We start from the raw sequence: 25,770 nt of genomic DNA, 5'->3' as shown, positions 1-25,770 counted from the left end.
AAATGTTTTAACCGCGTGAAGAATGTTTCGGTAGGGGCTCAGTGCTGAGTGTGCAGTTTGCAAGCAGGTGATGTCAAACCCTTTATAAACCAAATGTGACTTTGTTCTGACATTTTTTTGCCCACAGGAACATGTTAATTAGATTTCAATGCATTCCTATGGGAAAACACATTTTGCAAGATGAATTTTTCTCAAGACAACATTAACCGCGGAACAAATTAAATTTGTCTTGCGAGGCAGCACTGTAAATGCAATGATAGGGCCAAATAGACTTGCCTGGGGAGGACATGCCAAAATATCAGTGCCCAAACTGAAAAAGCCCCAACTTCCATATTCACCCATCACATCTAAGAGACAAACACAGCAAGAGGTGCATCTTGGCTTCAGAGATATGACAGAAAGGGAAACAATGTGGTTGTGGCATTTTAGTTTTGAAGAAGAATTGATGGCCACTAGATTTGGAGGGTATGTTGGTAGCATGCGCGTATATGTAATTAATATTTTTCCTCCAAAATATTATCTAACAACTCTTGGGAGAGTAATAATGGAGGAATTGTCTATGAGTTGGGGTACCGATCCAGACTTGATGTACCTCATATGGTACATAGGAAAGTGCAGACCAACAACAACGAAATTCCTCTCACTATGAGAGAATGGAGGTACTGCTTGTTGTCCTATGCTTGCACTGGACTGGGTTTTAACTTGCAGTTCATTTAAGCCTACCGGTACTTGCCTTTTGTGCGTAGATGGAGCTGTTTTGCCTACATAAAGACTAGTACTATGAGTTCATTGCTATTATGTATATGTATGTGTGTACATGTATATGTACACGTATTTGGTATATCTTGGTACTCGTTGCTTCTTCCTTTCTGTTCCTCCTCTGCATGTGCATAAAATGCCAATTGAAGCTACACTCTGTGTATCATAAGTAATGGGCTGCAGTCTTTGAAAGCTTTGTTGTTTAGTCATTAAGTCGTGTCCGACTCCTTGTGACCCCATGGACCAGAGCATGCCAGGCCCTCCTTTCTTCCACCGCCTCACAGAGTTGGGTCGAATTCATGTTGCTCGCTTTGATGACACCGTCCAACCATCTCATCCTCTGTCGTCCCCTTCTCCTCTTGCCTTCACACTTTCCTAACATCAAGGTCTTTTCCAAGGAGTCTTCTCTTCTCATGATATGGCCAAAGTGTTGAAACTTCAGCTTCAGGATCTGTCCTTCCAGTGAGCACTCAGGGTTGATTTCTTTCAAAATGGGTAGGTTTGTTCTCTTTGCAGTCCAGGGGACTCTCAAGAGTCTCCTCCAGCACCACAATTCAAAGCTTAGGCTAAGTAAAATGTGTTAGTCTTTAAGGTACCACAAGCATATTGTTCGTTTTGATGCAACAAACTAAGACAGTGACTTCCCTCAGATAACTTATACAATGAAGATATAAATATTGGTGACTTGATGGCATAGGGAGGACTATTTCAGCAGGTGACTGAAGCCCAGTTTTCCTTTCCAGCATAGCAGTAATGGAACAGAGAATTCTTGATTCTTCCAGAGCAGCTAAGATCACCTGGGGACCTGCAGAGTTTTGTTTATGGAAATAGTTTTTTAAAAAATATAGTTCCTCAGACAAAAAAGACTTGTGCAGGAGGTTCCTGGTAATGAGTAAAAGGCAGTCTCTGTAGGCTTACAATCTACAAAGATGCGACACAGAAGGAAAAAAACAAGATGGGAAGAAAAGGGAGAAAGCAGAAACATAGTTTCAGCAAGGCTGAGAAAATAGCCCCATTTTCCACCACATCCTCTTCTATTAAAGCTTGCTGGAATACGAGGGGACAGTTTTCCTTTTGGCCATGTGCAATAATATCACCTGGAAGCTCACATGGCAAATGGTTTCCTCATAAGCCCCTTCCCCTCTCTTGAAAGGTCCAGCTATTCCTTTTTTGGGAGGGAAAGAGGAAATGCTCCAGAATCAAGTCTCTTGTTTTTGATCTCATTGGCTGGTCTACATTTCCATAGAAGGTCTTATGAATGAAGTGCCCTATCCTGAAAAGAACTCCAGAGTAGGAATTCCACTTAAAGTCCCACTGGTCCAGTAGGCAGATACTTCACTCTCATACAGTATTCACAAACCTGGAATGAATTCCCATGTTTATACAACTAATGCCGAACTCTCTTGATGCCATTGTTACCTGTGAAGGGATGAGAATGTGTTTGCAGACTGGTAAAAAGCAATTACTTTAAACCAGACTGGTAAAAAGCAATTACTGTGCAAGTAACAGCATCTACGGTGTTGCCAGTTAGTTGATGAAATAAACTTCCACATGCCAAAACCTCATTGTAGCTGTCATTCCAGGCACATGTAAGAAAGTGTCTGAGGATGTACGTAAATAAATCCAGGCTCTCATTGACAAGCAGAAGGAAAATCTGTCTCTACTAAAATTTTTTCTTCTTTCAGTAAGGTGTACCTTACTTTAAGTTTTAAGAGCATTTCAAAAAGAAAACAATCAACTGATTCATTGCTATATTACAGTATAATGATTTGTAAATAGATTTTTTTGGTAACTTTCTTATCATTTCATTTCAGTTATATAAAAAGCAGCTGAAATCACAATGGATTCTCTCTCTCTCTCTTCCTCTGCCCCAAACGAAAACAACATCTTAGACACTTTCTGCTGAATAAATCCCTTTATTTTTTCCACAGTTTTTCCTCCTAGACGTTTTCGAAATCACTAGTGCTAAGGTCATCATACTCTCAATTTGCAGAGCTGTTTCTATTCCATTCATGTAAGGTTATAACGACATATTACATTCTTTTTAAAAATGCAGGCTTGCCTAGCATGTCTAGACTGAGAAATACTTAGATAATCAAAATCATTACTAAGCACAATTTCTGCTCCTGGTGCAGTAATACGAGTGATTTACACTTGACAGTGCGTATTGATTGAGAGACAAGTTTCTTTTCAAATGCTTGGACCACACTTACAACGTCACCCTCCAGCTTGCTTATTTAAAATTGAATTCTGCTGAAATCACCAGACTTACTTCTCAGTAAGTGTGAAGACAGATATAGTATTAAAGAAGACTCACAGCTAATTCTTCACCTAAGGTATGATCTGAATTTTCTCAGTCTACATGACAAGGCATAACTTTCAAGCAAGTTGAACTATGAATCAGTGGCAAATCCTGCCCTTCCTCTATCTTTCAAGTTAGTCTACATTTAAAAAGACATAGAAATAAAGCTTCCCACCTACCATCATCAGTTCTTTAATTGCCTTGTGGTGCCTTGTGTCCCCATCACCTCCTGGCAAATAGAAGGGGAAGCTATGGAGGCAGTGACAGATTTGACTTTCTTGGGCTCCATAATCACTGCAGATGGAGACAGCAGCCACGAAATTAAAAGATGCCTGCTTCTTGGGAGGAAAGTGATGACAAACCTTGACAGCATCTTAAAAAGCAGAGATATCACCTTGCCAACAAAAGTCCGAATAGTCAAAGCTATGGTTTTTCCTGTAGTGATGTATGGAAGTGAGAGCTGGACCATAAAGAAAGCTGACCGCCGAAGAATTGATGCCTTTGAATTGTGGTGCTGGAGGAGACTCTTGAGAGTCCCCTGGACTGCAAGGAGAACAAACCTATCAATTCTAAAGGAAATCAACCCTGAGTGCTCACTGGAAGGACAGATCCTGAAGCTGAGGCTCCAATACTTTGGCCATCTCATGAGAAGAGAGGACTCCCTGGAAAAGACCTTAATGTTGGGAAAGTGTGAAGGCAAGAGGAGAAGGGGACGACAGAGGATGAGATGGTTGGATAGTGTCACCGAAGCAACCAACATGAATCTGACCCAGCTCCGGGAGGCAGTGGAAGATAGGAGGGCCTGGCGTGCTCTGGTCCATGGGGTCACAAAGAGTCGGAGACGACTAAATGACTAAACGAATGAACAAACGTCTTCTTTTAAATAAAGGAACTATTTTTTTCAAAGATCTGGAAAACATCTCCAGTGAGATGTCTTGATGATGTTAGGGGCGCTGGCCAACTAAATCAGTTCTGTTCACAGCTGACCCTTACTGCAGTCTCGCACAACCAGTTTTTCCAGGTCTTGATCCTCAAGAATTTCAGGACCAATAAAGAAGTATATTTTACAGAATACCTAGGGAACTGTCTAATTTATTGATATAGTGATGGCTGCAAAGTAGGACAATTCTAAAGGAGGACTGGGTAAATTAATGCACATGTAATATTGTAGGCTAGGACTAGGAAACCTGCATTTGGCTATGTTACTTTGGAGCATAGCACTGGTAAAACCATCCCTTAAATATCTCACTTACTTTGAAAGCCCTATTATAAGTCAGTTCCAGCTTAACAGTGCATAACTCAGGCAGTGGTCATAAATGGCTGCTACTCAGGCTGGCTGTATATCACTCCCAGCATCAAAGGCAGGATGGTTCTTAAATGTGAGGTACAGGGTGCTGTTGGAGTCATGTCCTTCTGGTGGACATCTCATAGGACTTCCTGTCCTTTATGAACAGAAAGCTGGACTAGATAGGTCTTTAGTCTGATCTTTCATGGTTCTTCTAGAGAGGAGGCACAGGATGCTGACAGACTGTTAAGGGGAGGGGAGGAAATCCCTACCCTTCCTACACACATTGATTTAGAATTGAACCACGTTAATGCCAATAGAATTTGCGAACAAACAACTGAAGTGAAAATGAGTCTAAATTGAATGTAGAGAAGGATGAGTGATATATTTGAGTGGAAATCAATGTGCCTGGATGAGCTTGCTTTCTCTAACATTAGTCACTGTCCACCCACATTATCGTTGTGAAAAAGTGGTTCGGGTGGGAAGAGGGAAAAAAGCCCATGACTCATCTGTGTGAAACTTGATTGAACATCATCTCTAGTCTAAGTCATCATGGGCTAAGATAGAGCCGATTTCAATCAATACATCCATTGGAAACCTGTCATGAACAGCAGATGGGTAAGCTTGAATGGAAACCCAGAAAAGTGATGTACTTACCATATGCCATGATTATGTGGGTGAAAGATAATAAAAGTGGTTGCCATTTTTAATCTTGGATGTTTTTTTAGGAAACCCTGAAACTCAGGTTTAACCAGCTATTCCCAGTTTGACAATGCCTACAACCAGGGGTGGGCAAATAATTTCTATGGGGGTGGGGCACATGAAAAATCTGAACTGTGTTTGGGGGCCGAACCAAATAAAATGAAACAGTGATGTTATTATTGTTTTTATTTTAAACTTGTTAATCTTCACAAATACTAAAGAGGTTTTTTGTGGTATATTAAAGATAAGCAACTGATCCACTTTAGACAAAAAGCTATAAATGGTTTTGATGTTCAAAACTGTCTGCGGGCCAGACAGGAGCGGCTCGTGGGCTGTATGTGGTCTTCGGGATGCACTTTGTCCAGGTCCGGCCTACACTATTTGTCTTTGGCACACTGGTCCGAATTGTGCTTGTTGTTTTTCAAACATTAAAACACAGTAGAAGACAAGTAACTCGTTTGTTGTTGTTTACTCAGTAAGTCATGTCCGACTCTTCGTGACCCCATGGACCAGAGCATGCCAGGCCCTCCTGTCTTCCACTGCCTCCTGGAGTTGGGTCAAATTCATGTTGGTCGCTTCAATGAGACTGTCCAACCATCTCGTCCTCTGTCATTCCCTTCTCCTCTTGCTTTCACACTTCCCCAACATCTGTAACTGGTACATACTGTGAATTCCATATCTCTCATATCTGCCCAGTGGGGACTACAAAGCTGTGGTAACCTTTCATATATGACTCTGAACATCTTGGAGGAATGGTAAAATTACAGATCAGACAACTACATAAATGCAGGTAAAGGGAGACCTTTGTTCCATTCACACTATTTTTACAGAGGCTGTTTCACATCTTATTGTGTTGTTTAATACCTGTTCACTTTGGGTGTTACAGACCCTTTCATTTCAGAGTCACAGAAAGACAGCAGAAGACTAATAATGATACTAGGTACAGTTTCTGAATACTCTTTAAGGGCATCTCAACAGATAGCTCGCTACAGTACTTTAACCTGGAGACTGTTAAAGCATGGCTCATTGGTGGCCAGAAGACAGATAATCATCTTGCAGGGGCTGCTGGTGCAGAAGCGTTCCCAACTTGAGAACATGATCCTGCAGAAGCAGCACAACTGCATCCAGAGGATGATAGCTTCAATTCAGGATTAGTTTATCTCCTGACACACTAATGTACACCCTAATAATTTTACAGAGCAATGTATTTATTACAATGAAGTTTTCTCCTATCTCCCTTATCCCCCTTACCTATTAGTCAAGTATATTCTGCTCACCCCCCCCCCCAAAAAAAAGACTGTGAGTGTCGTCTGCCACATGCATTATTCTCAGGCATGGCAAGTTTTTCATGATTGTAAGCATAGATTAGAATTATTACTGTTCTACAGCTATTACTATTTTGCACATTCATAAGCATTTTTTCCTGATACATTTGTGGAGTAAAAAGGAAGGTCATTGTTGCTTTTTGAAACCACAGAAAGCTTTTCTTTCTATAATGTTAGCAACTACATCTCCTTGGTATTTTCATGCAGCAATTTAAGTTTATGGCAGTGTAGCCACTTAGGCCACAAAATATGAGTCTCAGAAGGCAAGGCAATGAAAACAATTGCAACTGGACCAGGCGTTTGATATTTACTTCCATATTCATCAGTTAGATTTGCCGTCTGGATTTAAGCAATTTGTCTTCAGCTCTCATCAACGTTTGCATAGCATCCTAAATTACCTTACATACCTGTGGCAGGAAGGAAAACCCTATGGCCAGTTAAAACAAAGAAGACATATCGTTTTGCTTTGTGTAAGCTATGCCGTTGAAAATAAGGATTTTAGACAACAATCCTGTGTAACTACTTAGGTAGTAAATGCCCAGTCAACAAGGGGGAGTAAAACTCTTTAAACTAAACAGGGAGGGATTTTGCACAAGGGTTACATGCCTGTTCTTCTACCACAGTGAGTCACAACTCTGAGCACAGTGCAAAAGGGGCATGCCACCACCCATAATGAGACCCATGTTTATCTGCAGTTTAGCTGTCTTTTTTCTTAACATGGTTAAAGCATCAAGAAGAACTAATTGTACTTTGTATAGCTATAGAAAACCTTGCTTGGAATACTTGTACACAATGTTCTGTCAGCCTATGGTTTTGGAGTGGCGCTACCCACAGTGTCAGTAGTGAATTGATTCTGCGGCATTCCCCCAGTTGCCTAGTCATCTCTTTCTACATGGATTGTTCTGATTATTACTTTGGGCCTGCATTCATTCCTTATCTCCCAGCTGCTGTTCATGTGTTTTTACTTTGTCATTACGTTTGTGTGTGTGTGTGTGCCATGTCATTTCTGATTTATGGGTTTTTAGGGTTTTCTAGGTAGAAAGTGCTCAGAAGTGGTTTATCATCCCTTCTGCAGGGTATATCCTAGGACTGTGCAGCTGGCCCAAGGCTACGCAGGCCTGGGGTGTGCAGTGGGGAACTGAGCCCCCAACCTCTTGCTCCGCAACCAGGTAGATAGCTAACTCACTGAGCTATGCAGCCTGCTTGACATGATGTTACAACAGATTTGAATGTTGGCAGTATGTTATGGCATTCAAACATGGGACATCATGATAAGACCACCAGCACCCACCCCTACGGAACAGGGGGATAAATGGGGCATCCTGTGAATTTACTAGCACAACTGCTGTTCATATGATGTTGTAATGTTAGCAATATTAAATGCCTCCATGTCATCTACCCTGCTTCTTCTCTCACTTGAAGAATCTATTCTGCAAGGCATACCCCTTTCCCATTGGCATCCTACTTTATTGAAAAACAGTATAGTAAAAAGGACAGAACACACACAGAGAGAGAGAGAGAGAGAGAGAGAGAGATGAGTCGAGTCATGCCTACATCCCTGCTCTCCTCAGTGTACTTTCTGTGAGAAAATAGAAAGGTGGGCCAAGAAGATGAGAGGGAGAGGAGAGGAGGGAAAGGGGGAACAGAATGTTTGGTCTGTTTATAGCCATAAGCATTCATTCCTAATGTGGAATAACAATTGCATGAAGGTGTGAAACTGATGCGGGTGGCAGGGAAGAGAGGCAGACAGTTTGAACAGATCTTACAAATATAGTGGCAACATTAGGTCAACCAGGCAAAGAGGATGGTCTGGATTCCCTCAAGGTGTACATCTGAATCAACATGTATATGAATATCCAGTTCCACTGAGAATTTATTAAATTTATATTCAGCCTGCCTTCAGTAGAACTAAAAGCAAATTACCTGTATCCCAGGGTGTCTTCTGTTCAAGCACTGAGCAGACCCAGATATGCTTGGTTACATTTAGGTTGCTGTACCTTGATGTACTCTCAAACTGTACCCAAAACTTTCTCATACAAATTCCATAGAGGTTAATGGGAACTCTGTGGCAACACATTACTTTCTGGGCTGCTTAAGATCAAGAAAATTCAAGTATATTTTGACATAGCTGAATAATCTCCTTCAACTATTAGTTTAACATATTTTTCTTTTGCTCATACATTATCAGCATGAGCAAATTTTTCATTCACTGACCTTTTATTTGGGCACATTGGTAAAATATATGAAGTTTGTTGGTGGTGATTTAACCTGATGTAAAGTCTCCTTTATACTTAGCAAAGAGAGTTCTGTTAAGTATTCATTGATTGGGCTGATGAACAAATAATGGCACAAATTACACCATAATCCAAATTTATGTTTCATGTATATAAAATATTTCTATCCTGCCTGTCCCTCCTAAAGAGATCCAAGATGGCTCAGATAATAAAAACAAATATTCAAAAGCTAAAAACAGTAAATATATACATATTTCAAAAGAATTCTACAAGGATTATATTAAAAATGGTAAATAAAATCAATATTAAAACACATTTAAAACCGTAGAGCACAACAATTCGTTTAAAAACCCTTCTCAAACCACCAGTCATTAAGGAAAAGCCTTCCTGAAGATCCGTATTAGCTGGTAATACTATCTGAGTAGGCAACATATGACACCATTGGCCATGATCCGGATTAGGCTAAGTGAGAATAAATGAATACTGTACAAACAATGTTTTAAGGAGTTCTAGTGGGAAGAGTTGACTTAGAGCCAGACCCTCATTTGATACGTCAGCAGCATTCAACTTGCTACAACTCCAGGGTCAAAACTTGATACTTAGGGCCAAGCGCTTGTGAGATCAATGGCAGTGAACCCTCATGCTGCAGTGTGCCCTTCAGCCTTAATTTGTGACAGATCATTTATGTGACAGAGTGACCGTGCAGTGAACTTTATGCAGATGATTTAATGGCCAACATGTGAATTCCAGCAATAGCAGCTTTTGATTATGCAAGATAACGAAAAAAAAAACCCACATATAAGTATTTGTCAATACTGTACTGTAGCATGTCCTGAGGCCATGGGAAAGAACTCCAAAAGACAGGATGGCTTGGTTAAACTGGTAGCATCCTGTTCTGGGAGATTTCTAGTCCAAAATCTGGATTTAGAGAGTGGACCTGAAAAAGTGAATCTCAGACTCAAAACCAAGACCTGGCAATGCTAGGAAATCATATTTTCCTGCTCTTGAAACATTTTTCCTTTAGACATACAAATTCAAATAAAAAAATAAATGCCAGAGAAATCAGGTATGCAAAAGAAGTCAGTTCTATCTCCTAATTATTATTATTTATTTAAAAAGGTGGAGGAAAAAACCCTACAAACTGGTCTAATTTGCCAAATGTGGACTGATGCCAGTTCACATTGAAATGAACAAAACTAACCTCTGAGGAAATCTTTGCTTCTAGCGCTGTGCAAACTGTACAATTAAGTTTGGCTCTTCTTGAGCACAGGTCTTGTACATTGAAGGTTCTAGGGTTTAATGTTAACTGTACGTTGTATGGGCACATATTTTTTAATCAATTTCATGCTAAACCCGAAACAAAACCAGGAGTATTACAACATGTAGCAGAGCCCTTTGGTAGATAATGTATGGTCTGAAACACAACATAAATGCTAAATATCACTCCCACCAGGCCCCAAGTTCATTAATTAAGACTTGTCCTGATTTTTCTGTTTTATGTATAAAGTTAAGCCTGTGAGTTTTGTGTATGTGGCAAATGAACTCTTCGTTAAACGTTGCAGAATGAACATTGTGCTTTTCTTCAGTTCTGTTTATGAATATTCATCTCTCTCACACAAAGACTGGCAGGGGTAAATCCCTGATTAGTAAAATGCTTGGTGGAAATGCTACTCCAGCAGAGACACAAATAGGCTGGAATGGAAATAACGCATTTAAACACAAATGAATATTAATGAATGATTTTCCCCTCTTTTGCATTCCTCCCTGGTAAATGCTAATTAATCCCTTTCAATCCTATCTTTTATCTTTACCCAGGCCATCTGCCTTAAAAATGAAAGCACTCAGGTATTTGCAATTCCAGGCTGCAAACGCTTTCATCTACCACTCTAATGGAGATTTGGAAAAAAAAAATAAAAGAAGCACTGGAATAGAAAAGATCCAGAGGTCATCTAGGCTGCTTCCCAGGCTGGGGTTTCTCCCACTGCTCATGCATTTTTTTAAAATTCAGTCTGGAATTCAAATGAGATTTCCACAAAGCACTTAACCCCCTTGTACCAGGGATTAGCCTTTTCTTTTGTGTTTTCTGCTTTAGTTAAGACAAGCAATAGTACATTGACTGCTATTTTTCACAAGAAAAACTATGAGGGAAATAAAATTATTCCAATAATCACCTTGCATGGTTGTTATGGGGTTTTCAGGCTCTTTGGCCGTGTTCTGAAAGTTGTTCTTCCTGATGTTTCACCAGTCTCTGTGGCCGGCATCTGAGAGTAGCAAAACGTCAGGAAGAACAACCTTCAGAACATGGCCAAAGAGCCCGAAAAACCCACAACAACCATCAGATCCCAGCCTTCAATGCCTTCGAGAATACAACCATCTTGCACTTTGCCAATGGGATAATGTTTTAAAAAATTCCAGTCAGTGGAATGTGTTGGTGGGGGAGAAATCCCATGGCATTTATTGGTGAAGCCTAGAAGTAACCATTAATAAAGAACTGTATTAGCTGTCTTGGGACAGTAACTCTTACAGACTAAAGCAATTTGCATTGAATGAGTTGTAGATTATTTTCTGATCCCATCAAAATACTAATTATCAAAGATCAGAACTAAGGATCCAGTTGGGTTTAGGATTATGGACTTAATATACACATATTTAATGAACCCACTGAGAAATCCAGTGTCCATCTGAATAAGACCAACCTGTTAACAAGCAGAGTACATACCTCTGCAGAGAAAATGGTGTGTACAGCTCAAGCTAAACTATGGTTCTTTGCTAGATTTCCAATCCATATGCTCCCTAGCTCAAGTAACAGAAACGGCTGGTGGAATGAGACAACATGAGCCAGTTTGTACATTGTGTGAGCAATTTCTGCCTAAATGTTTCATGGGGAATAAAGGGATTGGCTTTGGAATTCAGAGAGCTAACATGTCAGCGGGACACCGAATCATATCTCTGCTGATGTGTTGTCAGGTAGGTCAAGCTTGCCTGCCATACTTTGCAATATATTGCCATGTTGTAATAGCACACAACAGCTGATCAGCTTGACTTTGTTAACATGTACTATCTCACACTCCTTTCAGAGAATTAGTCATAGATTATTTCAGGGCTTTTCTTCTTATAAGAGCTCATAGTTTGAACACAATCATGTTATACAGATTCATTTGCATGTTAACAAACATATCCCCTCATTCAAATTTCTGTGAACAGAAAACTTGAATGATGGCAACTGTGCTTGATCACGGAACAAAGGAAGGCTAATTGCCTCAGAGAGAGAACAAAGCAAAGGAGTCGACAGCTGATGTCCGAGCCAGCGGAGCCTACTGACAACGCCCAGAGAGCTCTTTTCTTTACTTAGCATGATTACATAGTATGTTATGAGAGAGATAGATAGGATACTAGTTACCTAATCGTAATCAGGATTGGCTGAAATATCCCTTTGATCTTATGCTCTATCTCTAAGCAAAAGGGCAGAATAAGGGGCTACCTCACCTGCTGGCAACTGCTGCTTCCTGCCAGGAGTGTTTTCACATCACTGGAACAGAATGCAGCTACAACCTTTAAGCAGAAGTTCCCCACAGGCCACAAAGGAAACCAGGTGACACCACTACCACCACAATGACTTCTCAGTGCCCTATTGATTGCTTCAACCAAAATACACCCACATGCAGTGGAGTACATCAGAAACCTGTAAGTGGGGGGAAAAAGAGACACAAACAGAAAAGGTGTGAGAGCAAATTATGTCTTGTTCCCAAAATTAATTTTAGAAATTCTCTAAATGACATTTGAAGCTCAGCTAAACCTGAGGGCAAATGGAGCAGGATTCTGGGTAGAAGTAAACCCACAGAATGTGGACAGGACGTGGGAAATCAACTCATCTCTAATTTTCGTTGGTCAAAATGTTACTGGTTTTCAGTCACAGCCTATTGTTCTCTCCCTCTCAACATTCTCATAGTAGTTATTCTGTCCATCAGTAATTTGGCAGTTGATGACATCACAGCCATTATTACTTGTGTAAATCTGTTACCTTACTAATAGAAGTCTGCTAGCGGGACAGAATTGTCCTCCCATTCTCATGCCAAGGACATTGCAGGTGGAAGGAGAATGACCCACTCACAATTTTGCAGTTTTATCAACAGAATTATGATATCTGTCTGCAACAGAACAATCAGCATAGAGGACAGAGTACGACAAAAGCAAAAAGAAAAAAGGAAAATAAGTTAATGTTATAAGAACATTTGGCCAAGGGTCAAAGTACATGAGATTCCAGATGCATATTTATGAACTTATATCACACTGGGCCTCTAATGATGCAGTTCCCTAAGAGTGGTGAGCCTGAGAAATCAGATTTACATATTAGGCCCATGTTTGCTTCCTGGTAATCTGTCACAAAAAAAGGCAAGCTAATAGACAAGGGCACGAACTGCAGTTGGCAATTTGGCCAAGTTTAGTGCTGTGCCCGCACAGATGTTATGTGGGTGCTACACACTCCCTTCTCTATCCTCCTCTGTGTGCTCCCCTATTCACCCAGTGATGCACATTCCCCTCCCCACCTCCCCAGCATGACTGCCCATTCAGGGATGGCAGCACGGTCTTCTCTCCTCCTGCTACTCCAGCTGCCACCCACTCAGACAAGCAGGCAAGGCAGGGAAGCCCACAGCACTGCCTCTGAGTGGGCAGGCACTGAAGGAGGAAGAAGAAAGCGTGTTCTGTGATCTGCAAGTGGGCAGTCATCCTGGGGAGGCAGGAAGGGAAGCACATGTTCCCTAGGGAATGGAGAGAAGGCGGGAGAGGGAGGTGCATGGAGCCTGCATAACACCTAGGCAGCACCAAACATGGCTGAACCACTGAACTGCAGTTCGTGCCCATCTCTACAAGCTAATTTAAACGGTACAGAAGTCTTGGATTTAACTATTTGCTTACTAGACCGTCTAAGTTGATCCTGGGGAATAGGAGCAGCAAAGTGGGGTGCTTGGAGGTGAGTATAAGAGATTAAGGTAAGTAAGTGAAGCAAATGGCATTGCTGATACTGTTGAAGGCTAAGGGGTTAAAGAAGGTTATGCAAGCAATTAATAATGTCTTCCTGTTTATGTAACTTGGACAGTGATAGAAAAGTTGAGATATCTAAACATGGCTTCACTATATTTCGTATTTCTTTTTTCTACATCCTTATGATAGACCTGGGCCATGGCTTTGTTTATTCTGGGGCAATAGGGAGCTTGAGTTTACCCTGTTGTCTTGATAGAGTCTATCTTTAAGAAAAACTTGCTCGGCTTGCTTCAAAGCAATGCCTAAAAGCAAGTCCAATTACCTGTTTCAAAGAGAAAACCTTAATCATAACCTTGCACTGTACAGAAATAGCTCACTGTGGAGACTTAACTAGAGATACTACCTTGGATTACGTTACATTTTCAGAAGGCATCCTCCCCTTTTTGGAACCTCTGAAGGAAGTAAACATTGGATGATTATGTGGTGTATTCAGAGGCCAAATTCCTGTTGCTTAGCATAGACTTTTACTTTTACTTTTTTACTTTTATTGAACTTATACCCCGCCCCTCTAGACAAAGTCTACTCACCAGAGTAGACCCATTGAATCAATGGGGATTTAGGGAGATGACTCCTCCAAAAGCTGCACTAATTTACCGGCCATATTCTAGCATGATTTACTATGCTAAGCAACAGGATATTGGCCAAGATTTCTGTTGGCTGATGTTGATTGCATTAGTGGTCATTCTTATTTCCACTTCTATAAACTTATCAGTCTCACATCAAATATTGGAGCTATAACTCAAGCATCATCAGCAAGGAACTCCCACTTTGCATACTGAACCACACAATTTAATTTATATTAGGCAAAATCCAAAGAAACAAAACAAAAGAAGAGAAAAATAAGTGGCACCTTAAAAACTATTATATTTTAATATAAGTTTTCATGAATCATGTCCACTTCTTCAGACATATGGACCTGATCCACAAAAGCTCACATTAAAATATAATAGTTAGTTTTTAAGGTGCCACACATTTAGGGGTTTTTTTTGGTGGGGTTGGATTTTTCTTGATATGCTTTCACAGATAAACACAGCTATCTCTTCAGAAAATAAAATTCATTCATTCATTCATTCATTCATTCATTCATTCATTGGCCACCTTTCTCCTGATAAGGGGACTCAAAGTGTCACACAGTAATTAATAAAAAAGAATAGACTTAAACACACAGTAACATATACATTAAAAACAATTAAACCATAGATAAAGGTAGAGGTTCCACCTTGACAAATGTCCAGTAATGTTCGACTCTACAGCGTGGTGCTCATCCCTGTTTCCAAGCCATAGAGCCAGCGTTTGTTCATAGACAGTTTCCGTGATCACGTGGCCAGCGCGACTAGACACAGAATGCTGTCACCTTCCCACCGAGATGGTACCTATTTATCTACTCACATTTGCATGCTTTCGAACTGCTAGGTTGGCAGGAGCTGGGACAAGCAACGGGAGCTTACTCTGCTGCGTGGATTCGATCTTACGACGGCTGGTCTTCCGACCTTGCAGCACACAGAGGCTTCTGCAGTTTAACCCGCACCACCACCACATCCCTTTAAATTAAACCATAAAACTGATTAAAAACATGTAAAATGTTAAAAACAACCTTAACTTAAAAATGAAAAAGGTATTCAGGGACTTGGTCATGCTTGTTAAAAGCCTGCCTGAAAAGATGGGTCTTAAACTATCAAGTGGAAGGATAAAAAAGGAAGGGGCCAGTCTGATCTCCTGAGGGAGAGCATGCCATCACCTGGGAGCTGCCACAGAGAAGGTTGTCCCTCGTGACCCCATCAGCTGTGCCTGTGTTGGCCATAGGACCGAGAGGAGGGCCTTCTCTGACTATCTTAAATGTTGAGACGGCTCGTATGGTGAGATATGGTTCTCCAGATAGCTTGGAGCCAAGCCGGATGGGGGAGGGAGGTTGTGGGTAATGACCAGCATTTTGAATTGAGCCCAGAAATTGATTGATAGCCAGAGCAGTTTTTGTAGCAGTTGTATGCTCCCTGTAACTGTCCCCAGTCTAGTAGTCAATTGTTTTGCTGATTGTTGCAGGCTGACTGTAAGGCTTTCTTCCACTGTGGTTTGGAGAAGCGAAGGGGGGAAAAAAGCATTTTGCCCATGAGCCAGTAATCTCCTGAGTTTGTCAGTCCTTCGTCAAGAATGCCATGGAATTGCCTCGGCACTGCCGCAGCTGCCTCCTGCCCTGATTTTTCTCACATTCTGGGGGCATGGCGGCACCAGCACAGGACTCCTGATCAGTGAGTGAGTTCAGACTGTACTTCCATGGACACGGCTGGCACATCTGCCCTTTTCCTGCTGTCTTTGTATTTTTCTGGCTATATATTTCCTGTATTTTCCTCTGGTCTGAGCATGAATAGGGGGAAGAGAGCCATTCCACTGACAAAGTGGCAGCAAATCCCCAATTTCACTATTATTTAAGTATCAGGCTGCTATTCTCAGTGAGCAAGTGCAGCTCAGGGTCAATCTAGATGATACATATAATGTGCGTTTGTGTGCTCCAGTGCTTGCTTTTCTTTACCTCTGTATCTTGCACTTCACTGCAGTTGGTTCCTGGAAGATAATAAGCACAAGCCTCCTTGGGAATTCAGGTTGTTGTTGCTGGTGGGAAAGCATTTTTATCACAGAGGGTATATATTTCCATTAACATCTAGTTTTACCCTCATAAAGATAAGAACAGAGAAGGCTGCCTTATTTAAAATGATTCTATCTATCTATTGCTCAACGTTGTATGCACAGATTGTCAGAAGCTTTCAAGAGTTTAGATAGGATTTCCAAGATGGAAGAAAGGATATAAAAATATTAAATAAATAAGGACTGTACTGATAGCCTGCTGAGCAGGAGACGTTTTGGAGACCTTCAGCAAGAGGAATGGCAGTTGGTCAGAAAGCACTTTTAAGTGGCTATTGATCTAAGAAGCTTAGTCAACTGTTACATAGTGCAATTAACTGGTTCATTTGTTTTTTTATCAGAACAGAGAAGACTCAGAAAAGTCAATGTTGTGAGTTTATTGTGCCATAGTTGATGCCTTACACAAAAGTAAATACAAAATCTAGACTGACCTAATCCTTTCCTTTGGGCCCAAGAAGAGTTTTGTATGCAAACTCCAGTTGAGGACTTCTAAGCTTTACTCCTGCTAATGACTACTGGTGGGTTTTCCAGTGGACACAATGCTTTCTGCTATGTTGCTTCAACTTCTAAGGCCTTTGGCTAGCCAGTTCAAGATGGGTGAACCAAATACAGTGGTGCCTTGACTTATGAACTTAATCCACATTGGAATGGTGGCTGTAAGTCAAAACGTTCGTAAGTCAAAGCAGCATTTCCCATAGGAATGCATTGAAAACCAATTAATCCGTTCCGGCTGGTTTTTGTCCTTATGTCAAGGCACGGTTCGTAAGTCAGAGCATTAGTTCCCATAGGAACTAATGCAAAGCCGGTTAATCTGTACTCTACCACTAGGAGGAGAAAAATTTCTTCTTTTGATCTAAGATGAATTTAGGTCAAAAAAAGGACAGGAAAGGTTTTTTTTTTCGTTCATAAGTCAAAGCTCCGTTCGTAACTCAAAGCAATATTCCGCACCCGGAGCTGTTTGTAACTCAAAACGTTCATAGGTCAAGGCGTTCGTAAGTTGAGGCATCACTGTATGAGGTACAGGGCAGTGATGGTGAACCTTTTTGAGCCCAAGTGCCCAAACTGCAATACAAAATCCACTTATTTATTTCAAAGTGCCAAAACTGCAATTAAAACCCGAATGCTGAGGTTTTAGTTTAGAAAAAACAACTGCTCCTGTACTGCAAGGGTTAAATGCTTGTGTTTTTTCCCCTATGGGCAATATTACCAAAGAAATACTTACCAGTCCTCCAATCTCCCATTGTACTCAACCGGTAATGGTTGCCATTGCACCCCTCCACTGCACCACTGCACCAGCAGAGGGGAGTGCCAAAATCCAGGATCAGAGGATGGGTAAATATTTCTTGATGGTGCCTTATGGCTCGGGTACCCACAGAGAGGGCTGTGTGTGCCAGCTGTGGCACGCGTGCCATAGGTTTGCCATCTCTGGTATAGGGTATGCGTGCGCCTCAGAAATAGGGGAGTATTCCAAATCTCATCAGCCCCAGCCAATATGCTTAGTGGTCAGGGATGATGGAGTTGTAGTCAGACAGCATTCTGATAGCAACAGGCTCTCCTTCCCATGTCCTGGGTAAAGCATTTGCAAATATGTAGAGGTTTCAGCCCCATCTGCTGTGGATTCTAAGGGAAGACTGCCCACTGATTTTTCTTTTTGTGCTCTTGTGTCCAGATGTATACCTGACACATCTTTCCCAACATGTGTATAATTTTTCAAAGTCAAAATGTTAGGAATATACAATATTAAAAATGGCAGCCAGTCTAATTGCATTTATGATTTGTATTAATCAACTTCTCTTTAAGAATATATCCAGCCTACCACTGATAACAAACTAATCATCTTAGGTTTTTGTATGTTGAATAAGGCAACATTAAATAAGTACAGTGATGCCCCACTTGACGATTAAATTGCTTGACGATGAGGTTTCTGTGATCGCTATAGCGATCACAAAACGATGATTCAATAGTTTTTTCCATTTTATGACTATTGGTTCCCTGCTTCGGGAACCAGTTTTTTGCATTACGATGATTAAAAATGGCTGATAGTCGGGTTTTCAAAATGGCCGCCCGCTGTTTTCCGGACCTATTTCCGGAAGACAGCAATGCAAAATGGCTTCTCCTATGGAGGATCTTCGCTGGACGAGCAGGTATTTCCCCCACTGGAATGCATTGACCGGTTTTCAATGCATTTCAATAGAGGTTTTTTCCGCTTAACGACAATTTCGCTTAATAGCGATTTGCCTGGAACACATTATCGTCGTCAAGTGGGGTACCACTGTATTAAACTATTCTATTATTCATGAAGAAAATTACATTGTAGCAGAGGAATATGGCTCTATTCAGATAATAATAATATTAAGACATGGCAGGAATGAATCACTTTTCAAACAATATTTCATTATGACTAACTATAGATACCATCGTACTTAACAGGTATGTTGCAAGTCCAACTTGAATTGAATTTATTAGTTTTTTTCTGATTAGCCACACTGAGAGGTTGATGTCATTGTTAACACAGCATAGGGTAGGCTGAGATCTTCCCACAAACGGATACATGAAGTATGGAAATTATATCTTGAAATGGAATCATGAAACAAATTTTCAGCTGTTTCCGGGCAAATGAACCACTGTGTTGCAGCCTGCATTATACAGGACACCACACAGGTACATGTTGGCTACCCAGCGCACCGAGGGCAGAGTCCGGGAAACAGCAGAACAAAGTAAGGCCAAGTCCTGTCGGATAGCATGTCCCTTCCAAGCAGTGAATTTCAAAACTAATGTCAAGCACTGTGCAAAATTTCATCAGCCCAGTTCAAACAGAAAGCAGGTGATTGATACTGCAAGACCCAAACGTCTTGCCATTCCCAGGCTTGTGGGTGGCGGGGGAGGGCTCAAACTCCTCCCCACTGGAAAAGTCTTCATAGTTTAGAACTGTAAAGTTGGAAGGGACCCTATAGATCATCAAGACTAACCCCTGCCGAGGAAGCGCAGTGGGGAATCGAACCCGACCTCTGGCTCTGCAGCCAGAGACCTAAACAACTGAATTATCCAGTCATTCTTCTCATGTGGGTATGACAGATTAGAATCTGGGACAGTCCCAGGCCTAATTATTTTCCTGCAGATGAGGGCCCAGCTCTTAATCTAGGGCTAGTATAATCAGACCCCTAGTAACACAGAACGAAAGATGCTTTACCTCCCTACATTGTGCCCCATTCTCCTGGGGCTTGGCCCACATCCCCAGGTGGGGGAGTTTTTGCTCAAACAGAATTGGGTGGCTTTCACTGTGACAGGATGGAGGCCAGCAGGACCGTGAGAAAGTGTCTTCTTGCAGTTAACATCCAGTGCAAAGTGTGTTGCATAAATTCTGCTTGCATGCTCCAGTGTTATACATCATCTATATTACAATTAGTATCCTTTATAATCACATGACCAGTTGCCGATTCCTTGTTAGCAAACTGAATGCAGGTAAGCCTTGTTTTACATTTATTATCTATAATATTTTGATCATTCTTTGCATTTCGCATAGGGTGTTATTTATTTGGTGAAGAACGCAGTGATGAGTATGTAAATTATTATATTCCTAGATGAGTCTATTCTAACTTTTGGTACAGAAATATTAAACAACTTATGAAAGATCAAAATAAAAACAATGGCTATATCAAATGTAAAATAAATAGCAGAAGACATACGGTGCAGTAGTGGAAACAGACCGATACCAGAGAAAAGAGCAGATAATCTTTTTCCATTTGGGGCCCTAAAGGGGCCTCTGCTAAAGATTCATAACAACAATGACAACTTCGCCCTTCATTGATCGAGTCTCATGATATTTTATCACATTGCTTTGAATATGGAATATTCTGCATTAGCCAAACAGGGGAGAGTGTGCCAAGTTTTAACAATGGGCAGAGTGTGTACTTAGCAGTAAGCAAACTATGGAGTTGAGTCACAAGTATGCTCAGACCGGGGCACATCCCTCACATCCGTGTGTGGACGCTCACAGGGAACGCCTTTTTCCTCCAACCAGCCTTTTCTGATAGAAGCCACTGCGAGGAGCTCAGAGCCGAGGAGGGTGGTGCCAAGTTACAAGCAGGCTGACTTTTGTGCTGCGTGGCTGTTCTCTGAAAGCAAGAGCTAAATCTAATCTTCCTGGACCGCCGTGCACAGCCGTAGATTCGTTTTTGCACACTTCAGTGTTTTCAAGGATTGCTGGGTTGCTCTGGGGCATTGTTTGGTCCATGCGGAGCTGACTGTGGGGAGACTTTTGGGAAGGCGGAACAAGGACTCTGTAACTGAACACCAAACCCACAGCCTAGAAAAAGTTCACGGCACCGGTAAGTTTCCTGTGAGAGTCAAAAGAGAAGAGTTGTACTGTTTTCTGTTATTCTGGTAAGTGACTTCTTTACCTGCCCAGCAACTTTAATAGAAGGAAGTTGAACTTGGAGGAATGCAACAGCAGTAAGCCCAGAGAAAGGCTCACAGGTCTGGATATTTTGTTTGCTTTTCCATGGTTCCTGGTGTTCTTTCCCTTTCATGACTTCTGTGCTAATTGTGAATCAGCTTAGAGGCTGCAGCTTGGATGTTTGTCAGAGCCAAACTTTTCACAGAATGATTTGAAAATGCCTTGCTTGTTTCTTAGTGCATGCTTGTTGGAACAGCTGGAAATAACAGGAATTAAAGGTGGTGAGGTTTTTTTTTTATCTCCAGCTTGCTGCAAAATTGCACCTCTTTCAATGAGATGAAAGAAACACAGGACATGTTAGTAATAAAAGCAGGATCGTGTTTCTTCTTGCTTAGGACATAAGCGATTCTAACTCTGATTTCTCATTTCGTTATTGGAGCCTTTTGAAATATACTTATGACAAAGTACAATTATCCAGGTACTCTAACATTGCTGTTAGTTGGCTTTTAAAGATACTGATCTCTGCTGATGTGTACAGGAAGTTTTGTGGTAACTTTTTAAAAAGCAATATCATGAAATCATTGTGCTAAGGAAGTTAAAAACAAGTGGTTAAGTGGACTGTTCTATGCATGCTTTCCTGAGGGGAGAGGGGGGGTGCCCCCACTAGAAACCATGGCCAAATAGATAGGGAACTATAAGCCAGGATTGTGGAGAATGCTGTTTTACTGAAAAGAAGGTGTTACACATGTTGTTGCAAGCAGCCTGCTTTCTCCTGCTTGGACTGCTACTTGCACAAACTCATAAACAAAGCAGAAGCTAATCAGTACTGTAACTTCTTGTTTCCCTGCCCGCCTGCCCGCCCCACTTCGGATTCCGAGGCTTCCTAGGGATCCCTTAGCCATCATGGGTGAGATCCTCAATAATATGTATGATCCTTCATGTACCTGGGCTAGAAAACATCATGCCAAAATCCTGTTTGTGTAAATTTACAACCATGCACGGTGAATCACTTCTACCAATAGTAATTTTTATATATAGGGATCCCTTTTGCCCCCAAGAAGCATTTGATAGCCTTATGACTATATATATGTGTGTGTATATATATGTATATGTATATGTGTGTGTATATATATATGTATATGTATATGTATATATATGTATATGTATATATATGTGTGTGTGTGTGTGTGTGTGTATACAGTATATATATACATATGTATATGTATATGTATATGTGTATGTATATACTGTATGTATGTATGTATATACTGTATGTATATACTGTATGTATGTATGCATGTATATACTGTATGTATATACTGTATGTATATATGTATATAAACAAAAGTCACCCCACTCCAGTCCTAAGGCTATCAAATGCTTCTTGGGGGCAAAAGGGATCCCTATATATATAATAATATCTAGCTAACTATATATATCCCTACAAGCACAATCATAAGTATTATTGGGGATCTTAGCCACAAGGGTGTCCAGTGTCCACATGTGCAGCTTGTAAGTGGTGTTTTGGGGCATCACCCTATCACAGTGTCTAATAACATTAAACGTCTTTTTGTTCTGTAAAAAGCTGCATGGACAAAGAGACTCTGTGCAACTAAGAGCAAAAGGATTCTGAGTAGAGGTAGGGGTATTTTTTATACAAGTACAAATATCACCACCTCTGAGTGTAAAATGCTGGCTACCTGCCATTGTGGTAGTTCAGGTTTGTGGCTTATATGGCTTCTATTGTCCTCATGCAAAACAGAGAAGCCAAGAATGTAAACAATTGGGATAAAATGCACATATCAACCCACAAGGTAACTTACAAATTGACTGGCCTAAAATCGTGGTGGGAAATGGCATCCAGGTCTGAAGCATCTCACTTCCAGACAGATCAGCAAGTCTGTGGTCTCCTTTGCTCTAAGAACTTCCAACTGATTTCCCCCCACAGGAAGCATTGTTTTAATGCCTTGCTAGATAGCATTAATTCTGTCAAGCCAGGGACCTAATCCTGAAGAAATCCAGGAAATTGTCTTCTTTGTCATGTCTCTGTGTTGGCTGTAGCTGCCTCTGGATCTAAGCAATCTTCCAGTACTGTACTCTTGAACATTCTTGAAGCACTTTAAGGCATGGCTTGGCTCTTCACTGGGCCTGCTGCACCCTAAGGCAGTGGTCCCCCAGCCTTGGGCCTCCGATGTTCTTGGACTTCATCTCCTAGAAATCCTGGCCAGCAGAGGTGGTGGTGAAGGCTTCTGGGAGTTGTAGTCCAAGAACATCTGGAGGCTCAAGGTTGGGGACCACTGCCCTAAGGGTCTCACACTTTAGTTAGCCAAACAGAAGCTTATGGCATTCTTCTGGCATGGCCATCCATCCTTTATTATTTACTTTCCCTCCTCTCTGAACAAACACACTCAGCGCCAGTATTTTTTTTACTTGCACTGCCTTGATGCCTTGCATACCTACTCAGACAGCTCTGCACATTGGATCGCCAAATAATCTTTTACAACCTGAGAAACGAGTATTGCTGCTTCTAGAGTGCAATCATGTCATCAGCAAAGCCTTTGAGAGTTCATCCCTTTGACTGCCACCAGATCCTGGGAAGCTTTGACACTGTATACATGAGTGAACTATTGGAGCTGCTCACCATTTGTGGGTCAATTTGTCTGTCTTCCTACCACATTTCAAATTCCTTAAATTTCAAGTTTGTTTGCATTTCCAGCTATACTGGTTGAGCTGACTGGATAACACAACTACAGTGGGGTCTTGACTTAAGAACGGCCCGAGTTAAGAACATTTTGACTTACAAACCACTCTCATAGGAAAATATTAACTTGACTTACATACTTAGATTTGAGTTACAAACTGAAAAAAACCCATGTGGGAGGCAGGGAAAGTGCAAAATTTGAACTTTCAATTAACTGTTGGCCAGTGAAAAGGGTGTCTGTCTGCTTCCTCACTCCTCCCAGCATTTAGAGAGTGGATTGGGAGTCTTCAGACTGCCTGATACTGCCTGGACTGTATTTTCCCTGCCTTCCCTGAACCTTTCTTGACAATAGCAGCTTCCCATTAGTTTCTATGGACGGAAAAGAGCAGATACGGATCAAATGGTTCTCAATGCATTCCTATGGGAAATGCAGATTTGACCTGAGAACGTTTTGACTTGAGAACCACCTTCCAATACGGATTAAGTTCTCAAGTCAAGACCCCACTGTAGCTAATTATAAGCCATTTGTGTCCCCACTAACTGAGACATAACTTGACTAAACTACAAACATAACTTAAAGATGGATAACTTCAGCCCTTTTGCATTGTAACTAACTTTTGCCTTTATAGTTTCTGGATGTGATCTGACTTAGAGGTGGTGGTTTTGGTGATGCTGCTGAAATATACAGTGGTCCAAATACATTGGTGCCTCACAAGACGATTGCCTCACGGGACAATTAATCCGCAAGACAGTGTTTTTTTGTGATCGCTGTTGCACTTCGCAAGACAGTTTTTCCTATGGCCGATTTTCGCAAGACGATGTTTGGGTCCGTGCTTCACAAGACTTTTTTTTTTAAGACCGATGCTTCGCAAGACGGTTTTTTTCCCCATTGGAACACATTAAATAAATTTCAATGCAATCCAATGGAGAACCACGTTTCGCAAGACGGGTGTTTTTTTTTAAGGCCGATGCTTCCCAAGACAGTTTTCCCCCATTGGAATGCATTAAATAGATTTCAATGCATTCCAATAGGGAACCGCGTTTTGCAAGACAATGTTTTCTATGGACAATTTTCGCAAGACGATGATTTTTTTCCCCACTGGAACACATTAAATAGATTTCAGTGCATTTCAATGGGGAACCGTGTTTCGCAAGACGATGTTTTCACAAGACAGTGATTTTCGTGGAATGAATTAACATCCAATTAACATCCATGAAGATGCCAGCCACAGAGACTGGCGAAACGTTAGGAAGAAACACTTTCAGAACACGGCCAAGAAGCCCGAAAAACCCACAACAACCATTAGATCCCGGCCGTGAAAGCCTTCGCGAATACATTGAATTAACATCGTTTTGTGAGGCACCACTGTACTGGCTCATGCATTTGCCTTTAGCTATCTTTAAGGTGTATGGGAGAGAAGCTGTATGGGTTTTGCACTACACGCCATCAGCTTCAAATTTTCTTGTTTTAATTACTTTAAAGAAAGGAAAAGCAAAGATTTACTTTTTAAAAATTACAATTAAAATTATAATGATGTTATAATAACCTAAGGGGTCATTCATACAATTGTTGTGTGCTGTTAAATCACTTCCGACCCTAATACGGTTTTCAAGGTATGTAAAATGTACAAGGGAGAGTTTACAGTTGTTGTCCCCCAATGAGTTTCTATGGCTGAGCAGGGAACTCTATCCATTATATCCCTCTGGCTGTCATTCACAATATATTTCACATTCTGTGTGTGTGTGTGTGTGTGTGTGTGTGTGTGTGTTCTGTGCCATCAAGTCAGAGCCGCCTTATAGCAACCCTAATAGGGCTTTCCATGGCCATGTAGGGATTCAAACCCTGGTCTCCAGAGTCCCTAGTCCATCAGTCTTTCCACTACACCACACTGGGAATCCCATTTCGCCCTATACATATAACTAAGTACTTTTTTAAATGTTCTAAGCTCTGGAATTCATCTTTATTTTGAAAACAGGAACTTAAAAGAAATGCTTGATTTGCACTAGCTATTCCAAGGGTCATAACAGTTGAAGAGCCATTCAGGAAAAGGCGAGATAGTAACCCCAGTTTAGCACTAAAGTAGCTAGATTTTTTCAGGCCCAGATTTTTACAAAGTAAGCCTTGAAAACCTTGTGATAAATGTATGAAGGTTGATTTCTCCTGCATTTGATTTTGGTTCAGACAACAGATTACAAGACACTTCTGGTTTGTTTAGCAGCTATTTGAACCAGCTGGGTTAAAATAGATTATGAGCACCACTTCACAGTTTATTAACATGAAGGAAGAATGGATTACCATTCTTGGCAAACTTGGCCATTTCTGCAGCACCATAAAAGAGGAAATGCCTGAAGAAAGAAAGAAAGAAAGAAAGAAAGAAAGAAAGAA

At 41.1% G+C, this 25,770-nt stretch overlaps 1 protein-coding gene and 1 long non-coding RNA gene across 8 annotated transcripts in view; one reads left to right on the top strand and one right to left on the bottom strand.

Moving 5' to 3' along the window:
• The window catches only part of RAB27B (RAB27B, member RAS oncogene family), a 120,948-nt gene that overhangs the window by 60,145 nt on the left and 35,033 nt on the right, over positions 1-25,770 (top strand). Inside the window, exon 1 of one of the 7 annotated variants that reach the window (XM_020800292.3) lies at positions 82-20,615. The exons of 5 other annotated variants lie outside the window; for them this stretch is intronic. The gene's annotated coding sequence lies outside the window, so the exon portion shown is untranslated. Of the gene's footprint in view, positions 1-81; positions 20,616-20,680; positions 20,764-25,770 lie in introns of those variants that run through there. One more of the 7 variants, XM_072992917.2, reaches the window with a different exon arrangement.
• Positions 12,464-25,458, bottom strand: LOC144586245 (uncharacterized). The gene is made up of 2 exons (XR_013540963.1): positions 22,507-25,458; positions 12,464-20,624 (listed from the first exon to the last, which is right to left on the bottom strand). It is a non-coding gene; the product is annotated as an uncharacterized LOC144586245 (long non-coding RNA).

The sequence above is a fragment of the Pogona vitticeps genome, chromosome 2 (genome assembly GCF_051106095.1).
Source record: "Pogona vitticeps strain Pit_001003342236 chromosome 2, PviZW2.1, whole genome shotgun sequence".
Classification (NCBI taxonomy): domain Eukaryota; kingdom Metazoa; phylum Chordata; class Lepidosauria; order Squamata; family Agamidae; genus Pogona; species Pogona vitticeps.
The sequence above is the reverse complement of the archived record's forward strand: the minus strand, read 5'-3'. Positions and strand labels throughout refer to the sequence as shown.